This window comes from Mustelus asterias, chromosome 1, assembly GCF_964213995.1.
Source record: "Mustelus asterias chromosome 1, sMusAst1.hap1.1, whole genome shotgun sequence".
NCBI classification, from domain to species: domain Eukaryota; kingdom Metazoa; phylum Chordata; class Chondrichthyes; order Carcharhiniformes; family Triakidae; genus Mustelus; species Mustelus asterias.
Window position 1 is genome coordinate 140,534,185 of NC_135801.1, and position 18,762 is coordinate 140,552,946.

The 18,762-nt window shown below is 46.6% G+C and overlaps 1 pseudogene; it reads left to right on the plus strand.

Moving 5' to 3' along the window:
• Window positions 1-18,762, plus strand: part of LOC144511345 (dynamin-like GTPase OPA1, mitochondrial pseudogene) — a 440,815-nt pseudogene that overhangs the window by 156,315 nt on the left and 265,738 nt on the right.

Here is an 18,762-nt window from a genome sequence, read left to right on the forward strand (position 1 = left end):
AGGGGCAGTGTTCTTCAGACTGATATCCAGCTGCCCGTGTTCTTTACCTTGAGTGCAGGCCTTCCTCATATCATTCTCCCATTAGACCGTTTGGTTAAATAAAGTCACGTCTTCAGAATCAGTACACTGCATTTTGAGTCTTTGTGTTAGCTTTAGTAGCTATACATAGCCTCGTGAGGAAACCCCCGTCTACAAGGGGGAGGTGGTGGGGCTGTAATTGATAGGAATAGCACAGACAAAACAATAAGAGCAATGTAAATGGTGATGAGAAAGGCTGAGAATGGTACTAAGAGCGTCTATTAAGAGATTGGAATGTGTAAATGGCAGAACAAAGGTGCAGCATTTAAAATAATTGGTAAAAGAAGCAAAAGCAGCATCAGGAAAATCTTTTTCATGCAGTCAATGGTTAAGGTCCGGAATGCACAGCCTGAAGCTGTGATGGAGGCAGGTTCAAATGAATCATTCAGAGGAATTAGACTGTTATCCAAAGAGGAAGAATGTGCATGCCTACGAGGAGAAGGTGGAAGAATGGAACTCAGTGAATTGTTCACTCGGTGAGCTAGTGCAGTCACAATGAGCCGAATTGCCTGCTTCTGTGCTGTAACAGTCTTGTGATTTTGTGCTGGGGCTGATCCACTGTGAACCTCATCTGTTGGACTCGCTGGGAATGCCGGCATCTCCACACCAGGACTCTCTGGGAACAGAGGAGTTTCCCCTCATTCAAATAATCCTTGTGGCAGCCTGTAACACTGGGGACTCATCTTAAGTATCCAGCAGATGGAGGAGGCCACTTGCTGCTGCCATCTGTCACACTTCCACAGCCAGGTGGACCATTAATATTAATGAGGCCTGAGGCCCGATTTTGAGATGGCCTTGGGCTTCCCTCAGTTAAATCACTTCCCGTAACTATGACATATAACTCCAGAGCTCATCTATGCGGTTTTTTTCTGCACTGCATCATGTGTATGAAAGCCTCCCTTGTGACTTGGCAACTGCAACTAGACACAATATTCAGGGTGTTCTGACCACAGCAGTATTTAGTTTGATTTTTATTTTATTCACTCATAGAATCATAGAATCTCTACAGTGTAGAAGAGGCCATTCGGCTAATCGAGACTCCACCTGGGATCCACCGATTCTCTAACAGAGTATCTAACCACCACCCTCCCCCCGCCCCCCCACCCTGTCCTGCGATCCCACACATTTATCATAGAATCATAGAATCCACACAGTGCAGAAGAGGCCCTTCAGCCAATCGAGTCCGCACTGGCAGACGAGAAATATCTGAACTCCCACCTAATCCCACCTACCAGCGCTTGGCCCATAGCCCTGAATGTTATGACGTGCCAAGTGCTCATCCAGATACGTTTTAAAGGATGTGAGGCAACCCGTCTCTACACTTTCCCAGGCAGTGCATTCCAGACTGTCACCACCCTCTGGGTAAAAAGGTTTTTCCTCACATCCCCCCTAAACCTCCCTCCCCTCACCTTGAACCTACGTCCCTCGTGACTGATTCTTCAACTAAGGGGAACAGCTGCTCGTTATCCACTCTGTCCATGTCCCTCATAACCTTGTACACTTCAGACAGGTCACCCCCTTAGTTTTCTCTGCTCCAATGAAAACAACCCAAACCCACCCAACCTCTCTTTATACTTAAATGTTCCATCCCAGGCAACATCCTGGTGAATCTTCTCTGCATCCCCTCCAGTGCAATCACATCCTTCCTATAATGTGGCGACCAGAATTGCACACAGTACTCTAGCTGTGGCCCCTATTTTTCTTGCAGCTATCTGTAATCTCCTTACATATTTGCTCCTCAATTTCCCACTGACTATTTGGGGCCCTGTGGTACAATTCTAATGAAGTGATCTCTCCTTTCTTATTTCTCAATTCTACCCACATAGACTCAGTGGGCGAACCCTCAGATATATCCCCTCTCAGTACTGCCGTGATGTTCTCCCTAATCAAAAACACAACTCCCTCTCCTTTCTTACCTCCTGTTCTATCTTTCCTAGAGCATCTGTACCCTGGAACATTGAGCTGCCAGTCCTGACCCTCCCTTAGTCATATTTCTTTAATTATTATAATATCCCAGTCCCATGTATCCATCCATGCCCTGAGTTCATCTGCCTTGCCTGTCAGGCTTCTCGCATTGAAATAAATGCAGTTTAATCTAGACTGCCCTTGCTCTCTGCCCTGCTTTCTCAGACCATCTGTCCTGTCATATTTTGTACACTCTCCTTGTGTTTTATTTCCCTTGGCCTTACTGGACCCATTCACTGAGTTCTCCACAGTCTCTGTACCCTGTAATGTGGCCCTTTTTGATTTTTGCCTTTGGTTTCTCTGCCTTCCATTTTCCCCTTTTGTTTCTGTCCCCACTTTACTACCCTCTGGCTTCCTGCATCTGTTCCCATCCCCCTGCCACATTAGTTTAAACCCTCCCTAACAGCACTAGCAAATACTTTCCCTAGGATATTGTTTCCAGTCCTGCCCATCCGATTTGTACTATCCCACCTCCCCCAGAACTGGTTCCAATGTCCCTCCCTCTTCCATCATATCTCAAGCCATGTATTCATCTTAACTATCCACTCTGATGAGCATGTGACACTGGTAGCAATCCTGAGATTACTACCTTTAAGGTCCTACTTTTTAGTTTAACTCCTAACTCCCTAAATTCAGCTGCAAGTTGCTGGGATTAATCATTAAGGAGGTGATGACTGAGCATTTGGAAAGTCAAAGCTCAATCCACCATTGTCAGCATGGTTTTATGAAGGGTAAGTCATGCTTGACAAACTTGGCTTGAGTTTTCTGAGGACATAACCAGTAAGGTGGATAGTGGGGAACCTGTGGATGTGGTAAATCTGGAGTTCCAGAAGGCATTTGACAAGGTGCCGCATAAAAAACTGATCCAGAAGGTGAGATTGCAGGAGATTGGGAGTAGAGTACTGGATTGGATTGAGGATTGGCTGACTGACAGAAAGCTGGGGGTCGGATTAAATGGGTCCTTCCCTGGCTGGCAAAATGTAACTAATGGGGTTCCTCAGGGGTCAGTCCTCGGACCTTAATTGTTTACAATCTATATAAATGATCTGCAAGCAGGGACAGAGTGTAACATAGCAAAATTTTGGGCTGATACTAAAATAGATGGGAAAGCAGGCAGTGAAGAGGATATAAAAATTTTACAGACAGATATGGATAGGCTAGGAGAATGGGCCAAAATTTGGCAGATGGAGTTTAATGTGGATAAGTGTGAGGTTATCCATTTTATCAGAAAAAATAGAAAGGCAAATTATTACCTAAATGGAAAGCAGATTCAAAATGCATCCGGGCAGAGGGATCTGGGTGTCTGTGTTCATGAATCGCTGAAAGTTGGTGTTCAGGTGCAGCATGTAATAAAAAAGGCAAATGGGATGTTGGCATTTATTGCAAAGGGACTGGAGTATAAGAGTAGAGGAGTGTTGTTGCAGTTGTATAGGGTGTTGGTGAGACCACATCTGGAATATGGTGCCTAGTTTTGGCCTCCTTATTTGAAGAAGGATGTTGTGGCATTGGAGACAGTTCAGAGGAGGTTCACCAGATTCACCGGGGATGAAAGGGTTGATGTATTAGGAGAGATTAAACAGTTTGAGTTTATACTCGCTGGAGTTTAGAAGGATGAGAGGGAATCTGATCGAAGTATATAAAATTTCAAAAAGGATTGATAAAGTAAATATAGACCAAGTGTTTCCTCTTATGGGGCAATCTAGAACAAGAGGCTGAGAGGTGGTAGATTTAAAACTGAGATGAGGAGGAACTACTTCTCGCAGAGGATGTTGAACTAGTGGAACTCGCTGCACCATAGCACGGTGGAGTCTGAATTGTTGAATGGTTTCAAGAAGGAGATAGATATATTTCTAATAAAAAAGGGATATGGGGAATGTGTGGGAAGTGGATTTGAGACCAGGGAGAGATCAGCCATCATCTGATTGAATGGCGGAGCAGGCTCAAAGGGCTGAATTTGCCTACTTCTGCTCCTAGTTCCCATGTTCCCTGATTTTGTAATCTATGCCTTGATTAATAAAGACAGGTGTCCCATATGCCTTTTTCACCACTCTACAAACATGCCTTCTAGTCTATATTTTTCAAAAAATCATAACACAGAAGAAGGCCATTTGGCCCAATGCTGGCTTACTTCAAGAGCAACTTACCTAGTCCCATTCCCTACATTTACTATGGCTAGTCCATCTAACCTAGATATCTTGAGACTCTAAGGGGCATTTTAGCATAGCCAATCCACTTAAACTGCACATCATTGTACTGTGGGAGGAAATTGGGGCACCTGGAGGAAACGCTTGCAGACACAGAAAGAATGTGCAAACTCCACACAGACACTCACCCAAGGGGAGAATTGAACCCTGGTCCCTGGAGCCATGAGACAGCAATGCCAATCATTGTGCCACCCACCGTACTGCCATAGGATGTAAAAATGCACTGCAGCGATTCAAGAAGGCAGCTCACCACCACCTTCTCAAGGGCAACTAGGGATGGGCAATAAATGCTGGCCAGCCAGCGACGTCCATGTCCCACGAATGAATAAAAAACACATTTCTGGCAAGCTTAACACTTACTGTCCACCTCGAATTGCTGTTGAGAAGATGGCGGTGCACTGCCTTCTTTAACTGCAGCAATCTGTGTGGTGAGGGTACACCCACAATCTTATCAGATAGGCAGTTCCAGCATTTTGATCCAGCGATGATGAAGGAATTGCGATGCAGTTCCAAGTCAGGATGTTGCGTTTGATTTGAGGAGGATCTTGGAGGTAGCGACTTTCCCACGCACCTGCTATCCGTGTTCTTCTAGGTGGTGCCATCCCGCTGGCAGGATATTTCCACCCGCCAATATAAATAGAGTTTTGAATGGTTCTCTGCATTTTCTGTCTCCCTCCCCTCCCATCCCGGCTGTGACGGGGCCATAAAATCCTGCCCAAAGATTGGTAGCAAACATACAAAATTCATGCAAATTGATACAGCAATCATTTTCATCTATTTTCAATCAAGCATTTGTCTTCATGTTAAGCAACTATAAAACGTAAGGGTAAAAAATGTTCCAAATGAAAAACTGTTTTGTTCAATCCTCCTTTATATATCATTTTCATGCATTTCAACACTTTACACATGAAATATTTAATAGTATGGTGCAGCTTAATTATTCATTTTCCCAGAGATATTGTTATCATTACTTCATTGCAATACCATAGCAATAAATGTCTTCCCAAGCATTAATGTCATTCAAAAATGAGAGGGAATTTTGCCTTATTAATATCACACACACCATACTGCAAAAATTGAAAAGCATTTTAATTCATCATAGTTAATCAAAACAATGCATTCATTGATATAATTTTGTCAATAAATGGAGGGGAAGGAATAACTGCTGTGTTTGCCATATCTAGGGTCGAGTGAAAGGAAACTCATTTATCAGAACAAAATGGATTTACTTCAGAATTAAAAATAAATATTCAAACTCTTTAGGGGAGATCTTATCCACAATTCCAGAACTGGATGAAGGCAAGGTTCCTCCTGGTGGTGCCTTTAATAGTTTAGTCCTGGATCTTTTAAAAATTATAGTGTGGAAGAAGGCCATTTGGCCCAATATGCCCATGCTGGCTCACTGCAAGAGCAACTCACGAGTCCCATTCCCTACTTTATACCATTTCCATGTGAACATTTTACCCCATCATTTCATCTGTTTTAATTAAGTCTGAGGAAGCCTGAGGTAATTTAGAAATGTGATTTTACATTACTCAAAAAATAAATGCAGCAATAGTTTTAAGTTTATGTATTAGTGTCACAAGTAAGCTTACATTAACACTAATGAAGTTACTGTGTAAATCCCCTAGTCGGCAAACTCTTGCACCTGTCCAGTTACACTGAGGGAGAATTTAGCATGGCCAATGCCCTTAACCAGCACAACTTTCAGACTGTGGGAGGAAACTGGAGCACCTGGCAGAAACCCACGCAGACATGGGGAGAATGTGCAGACTCTGCACAGACAGTGACCCAAGCTGGGAATCGAACCCAGGTCCCTGGCGTTCTGAGGCAGCTTTGCCACCGATTTAGAAATGTGATTTTACGTTATTCAAAAAATAAATGCAACAATGAGCCAACACCAGTACTTGTGGGAAGATTATTCCTTTTTGCCCAATGAGTTCTTCACCCTTATTCTAGGTTGATGCCCCAGTGCAGTACTGAGGGAATGCTACACTTTTGGAAATGCTGCTTATTGGATGAGGTGTGAAACTAAGCCCATCTACTCTCTCAGGTGGACATGGAAGATCCAATGGCTCTTTTTCAGAGAAGATCATCAAAGTTCTTCCTGTTGTCTTTTCTAATATTTATCCCTCAATCAACATCATCAAAAAAAACTGATTATCTGTTCATTATCATATTGCTCTTTGTGGGAGCTTTTGTGCACAAATTGACTTGCACACTTCTTGCATTACAAGAGTGGCTACACTTCAAATGTATTTCCTTGGCTGAAAGTGATTTGGAATAATCTGAGGTTGCTTAATGTGCCATATTAATTCCATTCTTTCTTTAAGACCATAAGACATAGGAGCAGAATTAGGCCTCTCAGCCCATCGAGTCTGCTCCGCCATTCAATCATGGCTGATAATTTTCTCATCCCCATTCTCCTGCCTTTTCCCTATAACCCCTGATCCCCTTATTAATCAAGAACCTATCTATCTCTGTCTTAAAGATACTCAATGACCTGGCCTCCATAGCCTTGTGCGGCAAAGAGTTCCACAGATTCACCACTCTCTGGCTGAAGAAATTCCTCCTCATCTCTGTTTTAAAGGATCGTCCCTTTAGCCTGAGGTTGTGTCCTCTGGTTCTAGTTTTTCCTACTAGTGGAAACATCCTCTCCACATCCACTCTATCCAGGCCTCGCAGTATCCTGTAAGTTTCAATAAGATAGAAACATAGAAAACATAGAAAAATACAGCACAAAACAGGTCCTTCGGCCCCACAAGTTGTGCTAAACATATCCCTACCTTTTAGGCCTACTATAACCCTCCATCCTATTAAGTCCCATGTACTCATCCAGGAGTCTCTTAAAAGACCCTATTGAGTTTGCCTCCACCACCACTGACGGCAGCCGATTCCACTCACCCACCACCCTCTGTGTGAAAAACTTCCCCCTAACATTTCCCCTGTACCTACACCCCAGCACCTTAAACCCGTGTCCTCTCGTAGCAGCCATTTCCACCCTGGGAAAAAGCCTCTGAGAGTCCACCCGATCTATGCCTCTCAACATCTTATATACCTCTATTAGGTCTCCTCTCATCCTACGTCTCTCCAAGGAGAAAAGACCGAGTTCCCTCAGCCTATCCTCATAAGGCATGCCACTCAATCCAGGCAACATCCTTGTAAATCTCCTCTGCACCCTTTCAATCTTTTCCACATCCTTCCTGTAATGAGGCGACCAGTACTGAGCACAGTACTCCAAGTGGGGTCTGACGAGGGTCTTATATAGTTGCATCATTATCCCCAGACTCCTAAACTCAATCCCTCAATTGATAAAGGCCAGCACACCATACGCCTTCTTAACCACCTCCTCCACCTGCGGGGCCGATTTTAGAGTCCTATGGACCCGGACCCCAAGGTCCTTCTGATCCTCTACAGAACTAAGAGTTTTTCCCTTTATATTGTACTCCTTCATCCCATTTGACCTGCCAAAATGGACCACTACGCATTTATCTGGGTTGAAGTCCATCTGCCACCTCTCCGCCCAGTCTTGCATCCTATCTATGTCCCTCTATAACTTCTGACATCCCTCCAGACTATCCCCAACCCCACCAACCTTCGTGTCGTCGGCAAACCTACCAACCCATCCCTCCACTTCTTCATCCAGGTCATTTATGAAAATGACAAACAGCAATGGTCCCAGAACAGATCCCTGGGGCACACCACTGGTGACCGACCTCCATTTAGAAAAAGACCCATCTATACCCACTCTCTGTCTCCTTTGGGCAATCATGATATGGAGATGCCGGCGTTGGACTGGGGTAAACACAGTAAGAGTTTTAACAACACCAGGTTAAAGTCCAACAGGTTTATTTGGTCGCAAATACTATTAGCTTTCGGAGCGCTGCTCCTTCGTCAGATGGAGTGGAAATCTGCTCTCAGACAGGACACAGAGACACAAAATCAAGTTACAGAATACTGATTAGAATGCGAATCCCTACAGCCAACCAGGTCTTCAAGAGACAGATAATGTGAGTGGAGGGAGCATTAAGCACAGGTTCCAGAGATGTGTATTGTCTCCAGACAGGACAGGCAGTTGTCGGCGCTGAGCACTGAGGCCGTTGTCTCCTGTCTGGAGACAATACACATCTCTTTAACCTGTGCTTAATGCTCCCTCCACTCACATTGTCTGTATCTTTAAGACCTGGTTGGTTGTAGAGATTCGCATTCTAATCAGTATTCTGTAACTTGATTTTGTGTCTCTGTGCCCTGTTTGAGAGCAGATTTCCACTCCATCTGATGAAGGAGCAGTGCTCCGAAAGCTAATGGCATTTGCTACCAAATAAACCTGTTGGACTTTAACCTGGTGTTGTTAAAACTCTTACTGTCTATACAAGAAAGCCAGATATGATCTAAGGAGATCCAACAAAGATGCCAAAAGACAGTACCGGACCAAGCTAGAGTCCCAGGCCAGCCACACAGACCCCCGCAGACTATGGCAAGGTCTGCAAGACATAACAGGTTACAAGATGAAGGCATGTATCGCCGGCTCCAACTCACCCCTCCCTGATGAGCTCAATGCATTCCACACCCGTTTTGAGCAAGAGGTCAGTGAGAGCATGCCCTCTACCCTGGAAGCCCTGGATGAACCTGTATCTGGGGTCACCATTGCAGATGTCAGAGCAGCCTTCTCGAAGGTCAACCCATGGAAAGGCCCAGATAGGGTACCCGGACGAGCACTCAGATCCTGCGCGGATCAGCTGGCGGGGGTATTCGCAGACATCTTCAACCTCTCCTTACAACAATCTGAGGTCCCTATCTGCTTTAAGAAGACGACCATCATCCCAGTACCTAAGAAAAGCCAAGCAGCGTGCCTCAATGGCTATCGTCTGGTGGCTCTGACATTCATCATTATGAAGTGCTTTGAAAAGCTAGTCACGGCATGAATCAATTCCAGTCTCCCGGACTACCTGGATCCACTACAGTTTGCCTACCACCACAACAGGTCCACAGCACTTCCCTTCCTAATGGCATTGTGGGTCAACCCACAGAACATGGATTGCAGTGATTCAAGAAGGCAGCTCACCACCACCTTCTCAAGGGCAACTAGGGATGGGCAATAAATGCTGGCCAGTCAGCAACACCCATGTCCCATGAATGAATTAAAAAAAAGCAGATGCCATCTCCCTGGTCCTGCACTCAACCCTGGAACACCTAGATAACAAAGACACCTATGTCAGACTCCTATTTATTGACTACAGCTCAGCCTTCAACACCGTTATTCCCACGAAACACATCTCCAAACTCCATGGCCTGGGCTTTGGCTCCTCCCTCTGTGACTGGATCCTGAACTTCCTAACTCACAGACCACAATCAGTAAGAATAGGCAGCAACACCTCCTCCACGGTCATTCTCAACACTGGTGCCCCACAAGACTGTGTTCTCAGCCCCCTACTATACTCCTTATACACCCATGACTGTGTGGCCAAATTCCCCTCCAATTCGATTTTAGAGTTTGCTGATAACACCATCATAGTGTGACAGATCTCAAACAATGACGAAACAGAGTACAGGAATGAGATAGAGAATCTCTCCCTCAATGTCAACAAAATGAAGGAGATTGTCATTGACTTCAGGAATTGTAGAGGAGAACATGCTTCTGCCTACATCAACGAGGACGAAGTAGAAAGGTCAAGAGCTTCAAATTTTTAGGTGTCCAGATCATCAACAACTTGTCCTAGTCCCCCCATGCCGACACTATAGTTAAGAAAGCCCACCAACGCCTCTACTTTCTCAGAAGACTAAGGAAATTTGGCATGTCAACTGTGACTCTCACCAACTTTTACAGATGCACCATAGAAAGCATTCTTTCTGATTGCATCACAGCTTGGTATGACTCCTGCTCTGCCCAGCGCCGCAAGAAACTACAAAAGGTCGGGTATGTATCCCAATCCATCACGCAAACCAGCCTCCCATCCATTGACTCTGTCTACACTTCCCGCTGCCTCGGAAAAGTAGCCAGCATGATTAAGGACCCCACGCATCCCGGGCGTTCTCTCTTCCACCTTCTTCCGTCGGGAAAAAGATACAAAAGTCTGAGGTCACGTACCAACCGACTCAAGAACAGCTTCTTCCCTGCTGCTGTCAGACTTTTGAATGGACCGACCCTGCATTAAGTTGATCTTTCTCTACCCTAGCTATGACTGTAACACTACATTCTGTACTCTCTTGTTTCCTTCTCGATGAACAGTATGCTTTTCCTGTATAGTGTGCAAGAAATAATACTTTTCACTGTATGTTAATACATGTGACAATAGAACATAGAACATAGAAAGCCACAGCACAAACAGGCCCTTCGGCCCACAAGTTGCGCCGATCATATCCCTACCTCTAGGCCTATCTATAGCCCTCAATCCCATTAAATGATAAATCAAATCAAATAAAAAAATAATGGACTCTAAAATCTTGCCAATGACCGAAGTCAGGCTATCCGGCCTATAATTCCCCGTCTGCTGCCTCCCTCCCTTCTTAAATATCAGTGTTACAGCTTTGTATCTTTTATTCCTGATAACAGAATATGGATGTTGAAGATTATGAGTTTTTTAAGCAGAGCTTTTCCTCACAAAGTTGAACGGACTGGAAAGATGGTTGGGCATGTTAGGAATGTGTTAGCAGATCTTTCAATTAAGTCCTAATTTGATGTCAATTATTCAATAGAAGTCACTCATACATAAATGGGCCACAAGTGGCACCATTTGTTGGTGGAGATCTGTGTCTGAAGTTAGATCAAAGAAATAAAGATATTTTCTGAAGAAGCAAAACTCGTGTCTCCTTTACAGCAACCAAGAGGCTTAAACAGGGCACACAGATATAAAAGCAAAATACTGCGATGCTGGAATCTGAAACAAAAAACAGAAAACGCTGGAAAATCTCAGATGGTCTGACAGCATCTGTGGAGGGAGAATAGAGCCACCATTACAAGTCAGGGTGACCCTTCATCAGAGCTCAGATGTTGGGCACATTGTTGTGTTAGGCTGGACAGAGCAGGAGAAGGGAAGCGGCTCGATTAACCTAATAGGATTTTCTCATTTCACGTCTTCTTACTGAATCCCACAGAACCTGAAACTGAGTTTTTGATGGAAAACCATCACCAAAATATTTCAGCTCTTTTTAACCAACAATTCTATAGTTCATTCTGATTTGAAATTGAAATCATTGAGGTTCAATGAGGCTTGATGTTTTGATTCATTTAGTTCAGACTTTATTGTCTCAGTTGTATTCTTGAATACATTGACTACACCCTATTAAATGTTGCTGACAAATCCTTTAAATAGAAAAGGGTTTTGGAATGCTTATAGGGTTTATGATAGAATTTTGATTCAATTCCAAATTCAGATCAATATTGCAGCTTATTAAGATGAGAAATGGGATGGAATATAATTACGCATCAGAACAGTAGTTTACTGAACAGCACTTTGTCTTGGCTGCACTATATCAGAAACAATCATATAATATGGATTGGACACTGATATTAAAGGGATAACTCTCAATAGTGAGGGCCAATATAAATAAAATCATAAAATAACAAGGTTCCAGTCTAGAGGTTGTTAATGGGGATATAGTTCTGTATTTATTTTGGATGGTTAAATTAATCTCCAATGGATAAATAATTAGAGTTCAAGGTCATAAAATAATCCATGAGATATTAGACTTTTGTTAGCACAAATATTTTATACACATGAGTCAGGTCACATTCATGACTTTTCTTTTTAAATAAATTTAACAGATTGCTTGTTGATCTCCAATGAGGAGTCAAGGCTAAGGGTAATCTTCGAGTGAATTAGGGCGGCACGATGGCACAGTGGTTAGCACTGCTGTCTCATAGTGCCAGGAACCTGGGTTCAATTCTGGCCTTGGGTGACTGTCTGGCCTGAATTTTACCGGCACGCCTGCCCTGATTCCGGGGGCGGGCGAGGCTCAGAGAACGGCATTCTCCATTGGCCTCAGGCAGGATTGTACGAACCTCGGGGCGGACGTGTCGATAAAATTCCGCCTTCTGTGTGGAGTTAACACATTCTCCCCGTGTCTGCATGGGTTTCCTCCCACACTCCAGAGATGTACAGGTTAGGTTGTTTGGTCATGCTAAATTGCCCCTTTGTAGCAGGGTAAATATAGAGGGTTATGGGGATAAGGTCTGGATGGGATTGTTGCCAGTGCAGGCTCAATGAGCTGAATGGCCTCCTTCTGCACTGTAGGGATTCTACGAATCTATGAATTAGGGTTAAAAGTCAAAGGACTTTGATATGTAGTATTAAGATTTTATGCTGCAGTAAACATAAAGTCACTAGTGCCAAATGATCAGAGAATGTTCTCCCCTCAAAGGGAGGGTAATTTAACCTGAAGATCACCACACCTTAGACAAGGAACAAGGTTGAGAAGGCAGATCTTCATGAATAACCTCAGCTGGTGTGGGACTTGAATCCACGCTGCTGGTGTTGCTCCATATCACAAACCAGCCAACTGAGCTAAACAGACCCCTGTTTCTGCAGTACAGTCTCAGCAACTGGGAGATATGAAACTGAGACACTACAGTACCACCACTGGCAGGGAAGTGGAATTTGCATTGTGACAAGTTTACACAGGCAGTTTCTATGACAATTATAGACATAGGAATTTATAAAATCCCTATAGTACAGAAGGAGGCCATTTGGCCCACGAGACTGTACTGACTTTCTCTGACAGAATACCTTACGCAGGGCATTTCTCCCACCCTACCCCCATAACCCCACACATTTACCACGGCTAATCCATCTAACCAACACATCTTTGGACACTAAGGGGCAATTTAGCATGCCCAATCTACCTAACCTCTACATCTTTGGAAGTGGAAGGAAACCGGAGCACCTGGAGGAAACCCACGCAGGCAAAGGGAGAACATGCAAACTCCACACAGACACTCACTCCAGGCTGGAATTGAACTCGAGTCCTTGGCGCTGTGAGGCAGCAGTGCTGACCACTATGCCACCATGCCATCATTGTTAATACCAATGGTGCCAAAAATGTAATCACATGCAACAATGCTCCTTTGCAGGAAGTGTGATAAAATTTTAAAATATGTTATAGAGGTAATATAGAAATTTTGGGACAATTCTTTCAGTGGTCCACTGGCGAAACTGGGTGGATGGGAGAGAAAAATTGGACAAGAAGCTTCCCCATCAGCTCCATGCCAATTGAGATGACTTCTGAGATTAACATTTACCCCTATCATTTATTATTGGCCATGGACAGTGATGGATGGGAGTTATGAGGCCGGAGAGCGAGGAGCCAGGGGAGACAAGCTTAAAATTTAAATGGTCACCATTTTAAATTACAGAGTAATGGTCCTCATCAGTCAAAAATTAAAAATTCAAACTTGAAGTTATTAAATTATTGGTATGAATTTTCACCTGACAGTTTGCTATTCAGTGGTAAGGTGTTACAACAATTTACCTCCTCCTAGCTGAGATAGGAACAGTTGTGACAATGTTACTGACTTCAGTACCCACCCTCTATATTTAATCTGGCAAGTGAACCAGACCAGGGGGTGTAGGCAAGGGACAGGCAGGCATACTTCCAGCACAGAAAATCCACTGCCATTGCAGCAATGAAGGAAATCCAGGCCTACATTTTTAATATCATTCACTCTGTAAAATGACACAGTAAGAAGTCTTACGACGCCAGCTTAAAGTCCAACAGGTTTATTTGGAATCACTAGTTTTCAGGTGAGTCAACTGATGAAGGAGCAGCAGTCTGAAAGCTCGTGATTCCAAATAAACCTGTTGGACTTCAACCTGGTGTCGTGAGACTTCTTACTGTGTGTGGTGAACCATCGTTGGTTCCCACTGGATAGTACTGAGCCAGGGTCTGACCAGTACTACAAGGATGTACATATGTTGCTGTTGGGTTAGGGATGGGTTGTGCTACTTGTTGCTGTTGGGGTTAGGGTGGGGTTGTTACACCTTTGTATTGTAGTGTTGTGGTACATCCCAGTCGGGCCCCGCCTCCTGGGAGAGGTATAAAGGTCCCTGCTCTGGCTGGAGCCCCTCAGTCTGGGATCGTGTATATAATTGTTAGCTGCTTTGTTACAGTAAATAAAAGCCTTTATTTCCCGAGCGTCAAGCCTCGTGTATGATAACGCGCATCAATTTTATTTACTGTAAATAAACTCTCGTCGAAGAAAAAAAAAAGAGAGTATGGAGCAGATTCTGAAGCCGGAACGCCTTACACTAGATCCACGTGCGGTGGGTGCATCTAACACCTTCGACCACTGGCTGAAGTGTTTCAAAGACTACCTGGCAGCCTCCGCAGCGGTCACCACAGATGATGACAGACTCTGGGTCCTCCATGCGAGGGTAAGCGACACTGTCTACCTCGCGATCCGTGCGGCCACCGATTACACAAATGCCCTCGAGCTTCTGAAGAAGCGTTATATCAAACCGCCCAACGAAATACACGCTCGTTACCTCTTAGCCACTCGACGACGGCAGTCTGGCGAAACGATGGAGGAATACGCGAACGAGCTCCTACAGCTAGCCAGGGGCTGTAACTGCAAAGCTGTGTCGGCTGAGCAGAGTATGAATGACCTCGCCCGAGATGCGTTTGTGGCGGGAGTCGGTTCGTCGTACATTCGACTTAAACTACTAGAGAAAGGTAACCTTGACCTTACCCAGGCAATAGAGCTAGCGGAGATGCTGGAGACGGCCTCCAAAAGCCTCGTATTGTATCCGGAAGACCACGTGGAGACCACGGGGGCGGCACGGTAGCACAGTGGTTAGCACTGCTGCTTCACAGCTCCAGGGTCCCGGGTTCGATTCCCGGCTCGGGTCACTGTCTGTGTGGAGTTTGCACATTCTCCTCGTGTCTGCGTGGGTTTCCTCCGGGTGCTCCGGTTTCCTCCCACAGTCCAAAGATGTGTGGGTTAGGTTGATTGGCCAGGTTAAAAATTGCCCCTTAGAGTCCTGAGATGCGTAGGTTAGTGGGATTAGTGGGTAAAATATATGGGGGTAGGGCCTGGGTGGGATTGTGGTCGGTGCAGACTCGATGGGCCGAATGGCCTCCTTCTGCACTGTAGGGTTTCTATGATTCTATGAGACAACGTGGCAGGAGCAGTCGCCAATCCCTCCTCGTCCCTCGGGTTCGAAATGCTGCGTAATGGCGTGCTCACACTCGGGCCAGACGACGGCAGCAGCTCCGGGCGGCCCGCGGTGTCACTTCTGTGGGGGAGCGAAGCATACTCGGCAACGGTGTCCCGCTAAAGCTGTGTTGTGCTCAGCCTGCGGTAAGAAGGGGCACTATTCGAAAGTGTGCCGATCTAAACCCAGGAACAGCAGTGCGGCCTGCGATTCCTCAGAGCCCGGGTCTTCATCGTCGAAATCATCGAGGGTTTCGTCCACGTGCGAGGCCAGGACGACGCCATTACGGTCGACGGAGTCAGAGATGTGTGACCACCAGGGGTCGCTGAGTTTGGCGCCATCACCCACGTGCGACCTATGGGAGCAGCCATGTTGGTCGGCACCGACCGCGAACGACCAGCAGGGGTCATCCTCGTCGATTTCAGCTGCCTGCAGTGGCGCTCATGAACCAACGGTGGCGTCGATCATCCTGGACCAGGCCAAGCCTCATAGACTTGACAAATCTATGATGAACATCCAGGTAAATGACCACTTGATTTATTGTCTGTTTGACAGCGGGAGAACTGAGAGCTTTATCCACCCAGACACTGTGAAGCGGTGTGGACTCCGGATTCAACCTGTCAAACAGACAATTTCTATGGCATCGAGGTCCCGGTCTGTCACCATGCTAGGGAGTTGCATGGTAACTTTAACGGTGCAAGGCACAGTGTACGAGCGTTTCAAGCTCCTAGAGTTGACGCACCTTTGCGCGCCAATACTTCTCGGACTAAACTTCATGGTCCACTTGAGGAGTGTAACCCTACAGTACGGTGGGCCACTCCCTTCACTTTCAGTGGGAGAACAGCAGCCTCCAAATTGCCCAACGCACCCCGCCTGTAGCCTCTCGACGCTGAAGATCACCACACCCTCCCTGTTCCAGAATCTTGTGCCAGGCTGCAAGTCCATTGCGACTAAGAGTAGGCGTTACAGCGCTGAGGATCGGATCTTCATTCGATCTGAGGTTCAGCGGCTCCTCAAAGAAAGGATCATACAACCCAGCGCTAGTCCGTGGAGAGCGCAGGTCGTGGTGGTCAAGAGCGGGAACAAACCCCGGATGGTCATTGACTATAGTCAGACCATTAATTGATACATGCAGCTGGATGCGTATCCCCTCCCGCGCATATCTGACATGGTCAATCAGATTGCGCAGTACCGGGTGTTCTCCACCATAGACCTCAAGTCTGCCTACCACCAACTCCCCATTCGCCCAGAGGACCGACAATACACGGCTTTTGAGGCGGATGGTCGCTTGTATCACTTTCTCAGGGTTCCCTTTGGTGTCACCAATGGGGTCTCGGTTTTCCAGCGTGCTATGGACCGAATGGTGGACCAGAACGGGCTGCGGGCTACCTTCCCATACCTGGATAATGTCACCAGCTGCAGCCATGACCAGCAGGACCACGACACGAATCTCCTGAATTTCCTACGCACTGCATCTCGCCTGAACCTGACCTACAACAGGGAGAAGTGTGTGTTTCGTATGCGCTGTTTAGCCATCCTAGGATACGTGGTGGAAAACGGGGTCATTGACCCTGATCCAGACCGTATGCGCCCTCTTTCTGAACTTCCCTTGCCCACTAGTGCAAAAGCACTGAGAAGATGCTTAGGCTTCTTCTCTTATTATGCGCAGTGGGTTCCCAATTACGCGGACAAAGCCCGTCCGCTCATTAAGTCCACTACTTTTCCCCTAACGCCAGAGGCCCGATTGGCCTTCGATAAATTAAAAGCCGACATCGCGAAAGCTACGATGCATGCTGTTGATGAGTCCATCCCCTTTCAGGTGGAGAGCGATGCATCTGATTTCGCCCTGGCCGCCACACTTAACCAGGCGGGCAGGCCCGTCGCATTTCTTTCCCGCACCCTCCAAGGCCCCGAAATCCGGCATTCAGCGGTGGAAAAGGAGGCCCAGGCCATTGTGGAGGCCGTCAGGCACTGGCGCCATTACTTGGCGGGAAAACGGTTCACCCTGATCACGGACCAGCGGTCCGTGGCGTCATGTTTAATAACACGCAGAGGGGCAAGATCAAGAATGACAAGATCTTGCGGTGGAGAATTGAACTCTCCACCTATAACTATGACATCATGTATCGGCCAGGGAAACTCAATGAGCCCTCGGATGCCCTCTCGCGTGGAATATGCGCCAGTATACAGGAGGACCGTTTGCAGGCCCTCCATAATGACCTATGCCATCCTGGGGTCACTCGGCTCTACCACTTTATAAAAACCCGCAATCTGCCCTACTCGGTGGAGGACGTCAGGTCCACAACAAGAAGCTGTCGGGTATGCGCGGAATGCAAACCGCACTTTTACCGACCTGATCGGGCACATTTAGTCAAGGCCACTCGTCCCTTCGAGAGACTGAGTGTTGATTTTAAGGGCCCCCTTCCCTCAACAGATCGGAATGTGTACTTCCTCAACATCATTGACGAGTACTCTAGATTCCCTTTTGTTGTTCCCTGCTCTGATACATCCGCTGCCACGGTTATCAAGGCATTCCGTGATCTTTTTACCCTGTTCGGGTACCCCGGCTACATTCACAGCGACATGAGCGATGACTTGAGGCAATACCTGCTCTCATACGGGATTGCCTCTAGTAGAACCACGAGCTACAACCCTAGGGGTAATGGACAGGTGGAACGTGAGAAAGCTACAGTCTGGAAGGCTTTCTTACTGGCGTTGAAGTCAAAAAGCCTTCCAGTCTCCCGTTGGCAAGAGGTGCTCCCTGATGCGCTCCATTCTATTCGCTCACTCCTGTGTACGGCAACCAACGCTACTCCCCATGAGAGGATGTTTTCATTCCCTCGGAAGTCTTCCTCGGGGACCTCATTACCGTCTTGGTTGACGTACTCAGGACCTGTCCTCCTGCGGCGATATGTAAGGGCCCGCAAGTCCGACCCGTTGGTCGAACAGGTCCATCTCCTCCACGCCAACCCTCAGTATGCCAATGTGGCATACCCTGACGGGCGAGAGGACACGGTCTCGATCCGAGACCTGGCGCCAGCAGGGGACGTAGCAACCCCTGTCGCTCCCATACCCCCTGTTACAAACGCCTTAACTCTTGTTTCCCCCCCGGACACGGCGCGGGCAGCATCGGGACCATTGCTTAACCCTTTTACTCCCGTGCACAGCTTGCCTGAGTCCAGAGGATGGTCGCCACTTCAGGGCGTGTCGGCACTCCATGGATTGCCGTCACCTCAGGGTCAACCGGCCTGTGAGTCTGTGGAGGAACAGCTGGACATCGCCTTGGGGAGAACACCACCGCAAGTGCCTACTCCGGTGTCACCGCCGGTATTGAGGAGGTCACAACGATGGTGCGGTCCCCCTGA